General features: G+C 38.8%; 1 long non-coding RNA gene across 1 annotated transcript; it reads left to right on the forward strand.

The window, feature by feature from the left end:
• The first annotated feature begins 2451 nt into the window (after positions 1-2451).
• On the forward strand, positions 2452-3447 carry LOC306831792. Its single transcript, XR_013780126.1, has 3 exons — positions 2452-2654; positions 2996-3078; positions 3301-3447. It is a non-coding gene; the product is annotated as an uncharacterized lncRNA (long non-coding RNA).
• The last annotated feature ends 1464 nt before the right edge of the window (positions 3448-4911 follow it).

Below are 4911 nucleotides of genomic sequence, written 5' to 3' on the forward strand. Positions count from 1 at the left end.
ATTTCAAAATGAGGTGGCCAGGACTCTTCCATGTGCGTGAGGTAAGTGAAGCGACATCCTCTGTCTTTTTGAGTATGTAGTATACAATTAATACTTAAAGACTGCATGCTATGTACCACATGGAATCCAATAACTCATGAAGAAATGATTTGCTGAAGACCAGCACTCTGTATTTGTATTGCATGACTGAACTGTTGTATAAAATTTGAGGTTTGTGTACCTTTGCTTTATTTCTTTGTATTCACAGGTGTGCAGAATTCAAAGGAATCACAACTGTCCATCTGCAGTCTAAGTTTTTCCGTCTGCACAACTGATGAAAGCATGTAGCAAGAAAGGTGGAATTATCGGGAGAAGGCTCAAGAACATCATGGTAACCATGACCCAGGTATGATTACCATGTAAACATAACAGAAACTTTTCAACCAGTCAATATAGTTTTGTTCAAGTTTCTTTCAATAAACATATTGTTAATCATTACAGTTAATCGCTGTGGGGAGAATGTAGCGAGAAGCCTGTGCAAATGCAGCACTGATGTCTATTTGTTTTTATTCCTGATGCAGCCAAGTGGTCATGTTGTTGTGAAAAATAAAGATTTAAGGCGAGACACTACAGGTGAATAGGGTAAAAAAAATTAACTCACAGATATCAACATGAAACTTCTACAGTTGATTACTTATGTTAAGACACAGATTTTTAATATTACAAGTTTTCTGAAATATTATGTTTAAATAAGCAAATAAGGCATTATTTAATGAAATAAGCGCTAATTTGCATACATTTGGGGGATATAAATCTGAACATTGGAAATGGCCAGGTTCAAAATTATTTTTTCATTTAGTTAACATATTAGATACAAAGGGATTTACAGAGGGGATTTTAGATATCTATTTTTATCACTTCAAAAATCAGAAAATACTATCAACAGACCCAAAAAATTTTCGCCCTGTTTTTAGGAATAAACTGTTACATAAATCAGGCTATGAATGATATATCAACAAACCCGTCTGTAAATCCCTGCAGAATATACCTAGGAATAAAACTGGAAAGTTTGGTGCATGTAAGTGCTACTGAAGTGGAGATCTATGTGACGGAGTATGAGAAAAAACTCATTTTGAGAAAACAGCGTTTAAAGATTTACATTGTAAGATTTCACACATTTCTAAAGGAAAACATTACTAACAAGCAAAACAACTAGTCAGTCCATTGGTTATAGCAATGTAGACCATGTCTAGCACATGGACAATAACAAATGGCTAAAACAGCACTGCCATGTCAGGCTTTCAACTGTATACAACCATCGAAAACCCCAAATACAGACACACTAATGAGCAGCAGAAGTGCAACTCTCCTCCGCTTTATGTCCATCAGAAGACTAAATGTCCACACAGATCATAAAGGTATAACCCATGAGTGTTTACAGGCTATAGTTGTACATTCCTGCTCCATGTAGGCTGTATGTATCCTCACTTCAATGTCCTGGAAAAAGACTCATGATCAGGTTCATGTCCTTGGTTTTTGCCACCAAATAGAAAATCTGTAAAAGTAAAACTGACCAACAATAATTGAGATGGCACTTTATTCTATTTTTATAAATCCATCCTTATTCCATCCATAAAAAATAAAAAAAATAGGCTACTGTTATTACAGTGCTATAATATGTTACACAGAGTTTCCCACAGAATGACGCGTGAAGGATGCGCTGTCATTCTAACCATATTTTTGACTTTATTTCATTTGTTTTGTGAAAATGTTGAATATATGTTTGTAAGTAATTTAAAATGATGCTCTAATGCGCCGAATGCGCACAATGCAGAGTGAGTTAGGGTGCGTGTTTGTATGAAACGAAGAGAGAGGGGGAAAGAGAGACTATCAGGCTGTGTGTGGGACAGTACCCTGAGAGTATTAAATATAAACTCTGGAGCATGTTTAGACCCTGATCTCACACAATTCAGGCAAATAATCAAATAAACAAAGCAGCTCATTCAATTATGAAAACATAAACGTTTTCGTCCTTTCCTTCGTCCTCTCCCTCTCCCTCTCCCTCCTCCTCCTCCGACAGACAGACAGACTGACTGACTGACTGACTGACTGACTGACTGACTGACTGACTGACTGACTTGTCTCGATAATACTTACTATAACAATCCGAACATGTTAGTAGCAAAACAAACACTTTCATTTGCATATTTTTTACACAAATCAAAATTACCCACACATCCCCGTTCAAACTTACTTCTGGTTTCAGGCATAAATGGATGTGTGGTTTGTTTAAATTGTGTTTCAAATGTGTGTGTGTGTGTGTGTTTCTATTCTCTGATCTGCAGAAGATGGGATTGATGCCAGACAAGAATGCATCCTTAAGGGACTGTGTCGCTGTGTCCCATTCCAGGGGTTGCAGCCTTCGTGGGCTGCATTCTAAGACCGATTACGTCACACCGGCGCGACAAGTGCTGTCCCAATTCAGCGGCTCCTTCGAATGCAGCCGAGAAATGCAGCCTTCCTTTCCCCGATTTTGGAGGCTTCAACGGTTGGATCCTTTGCAGCCTTCCCTTCCCAAGATGCATTGCGCGCAAGGGACGTTCAACATTAATGTAAACAATGGCATCCTCAAGCCCGACCTGCGGAGCTGATCTGAATTTCACTATTAAATGCAAGTATTTGATTTTATTTCATTTAAATAGTTAAAGATATCCATGTTTAAAGAGGAAGGCGACTGTTTGTTGATTCCTGCTCACTGATGATGCGCGAGCTGTAAAGTTAATGCTGTAAAGTTAGCGATAAGTTAGGCTAAAGTTACAACTCGACCTGATGTTTGTTGAGTTAACGTTAGTTCTTTTCTTACTTTACTTTGTTTTTAGTGGAGTTAACAGACTTTGCTACGTACACAAATGATCAAGTTAAAAGCATTTCGACGGTTTGATATGACTCCAGCAGCCAATCAGAGTAAAGCATAATTTAACGTCACATTTCTTAAACATGTTTTGATTTTAGGGAGCAAACTGCTTAGATGGTCCAGCTGCAAGGGAAACATGATCATCTGTTCACAGGAGTGAAGAACACAGCCAGCTTAGCTTGGAGGTAACATTAAGGAAAACAACCATATTATCACCATTTAACCATCTTGTACTTAAGGCTATAATTAGTTCTCATCCCATGTAAAGCCCACAATAATATGGATAATATAATGGATGCAAACTAACTTTCTGTTTTTTAAATCCAAATTAGGGCATCCAAATAGATCATTTTTGAGGCCTGTGTGTTATTGTTCACCCTGGTGTAAACCTGCTTTCCCTTTTCTAGTGTTTTCTCTGTAACAGGAACTATTCTGGAGTCAACGGGCTGGAAGTGTGTCCAGTCAGTCTGTCTGTCCAGGGCCTAAAAAAGGGACAACCTTAAAAAGAAATACATGTCATCTGTGCATTCACTTGTGAATGTATATAAGTTATATTCACACGAATGAATAAACTGACTTTTGCTAACATTTCTGTTGCTGTTGTTGTCAACTGTCATGATTAATTTCATCTGCAAGTGTCCAGGATCAGGAGAAGGTGCGAGTTTGGCCCTGGTTTGTCCTCATGGATGAGGTGTTGGAAAAGAGGCAGTCCACCTCAACCCCTGTCCTTATCGCCTCCATCCCTGAGGACAAACCAGGGCCCAGCGAGACGGGGGACCAGGAGGAGGAGAGGTCAGGGAGAGAAAGAGAGGAGAGCCAGGCAGGAGAAAAGAGAGGGACTTCGAAAGGCAGCTGATGGACCCATCAAAGAGGACTTGAGGTTTCAGTAGGAGGCAGCAGAGACGAGGACGCAGGAGAGCGAGGAGCTGATGGAGAAGAAGTTCTCCCTGCTGCAATGTTTAATAGAAAAACTATATAAATAAAAAATTCATAGATTCATTTAATCTATGTTTTAATTTTATCTGGACTATGAATGCATGAAAGTGATTGAACAAGAAAAGAATTGAATTGATAACTTGTAATTCATTGATTAACTCATTTGGAGAAATGCAGCATGATTCACTACAGGTGCAAACTAAATCACAAGAAAATAATCTGAGCTTCCTCGCTGTCACACACTGCTTTAATCCTCCAAGAAAATATTTAGATTGCACATTATTTACTGTACTGCCAGCTACCTAACTTAGAGAGCAGACAATAAGCAGACTTGTTTCAATATTTAAAATGATCAATAAAAGGATGTGACATAAAGCTTCAGTTCCAGTGATGAATAAGTATCAAGGAGTCGCTGCTCGTACTTTGCCTCAGGAAAACAAGGTAAGAATATCAGAAATACAAGAGCAGGTTGGAAGCATCTGAGTTTTCTCTTCTTCCAGTCCTCATAGCTTCCACACTGTATACAGTTAGCCTGGCACAATAGGGAAATGGAATTACGAAAAATGATAACCTAATGGTAACAGTATGAAGAGAATTATTACAACCTTGCTTCACCACTGTGAAGCAAGGTTGTAATAATTCCTGTCTATTGTGGAGATTATCAACATGAACTAGTATAGCTATAATAAAAACAACCAGCAGAAATGAAGTTAAACTAAACTTTGATTTATTTAACACAAAAAGGTAAAGTCTATTTCTATTATTTAAAAATCTATCGCTAATATTCTATATTTATTATATTGGGGTATTTACATTAAATTTTATTCAAAGAAAAAAACAAACCCAGGCTGTCCCTGTGCTGGACCATAGCTGGACAGCCGGACTCTCTGCCTTATTCTCACGCTGCTGGGACTTCTCCACCATGAAACAAACCAACGTATTGATCTGTCAGAAACTGACGCTGTCAGGGTTGCTAGGAGACCGAACAGTTAGTGACGCAAGTAGGAAGACCAGACCGTCTCATTTCGGAGACTGCGTGGATCAGCCTTCGCGGTCCACGGAGGGCGTGGCCTTCGTGGACC

This window comes from Symphodus melops (assembly GCF_947650265.1).
Source record: "Symphodus melops genome assembly, chromosome: 11".
Classification (NCBI taxonomy): domain Eukaryota; kingdom Metazoa; phylum Chordata; class Actinopteri; order Labriformes; family Labridae; genus Symphodus; species Symphodus melops.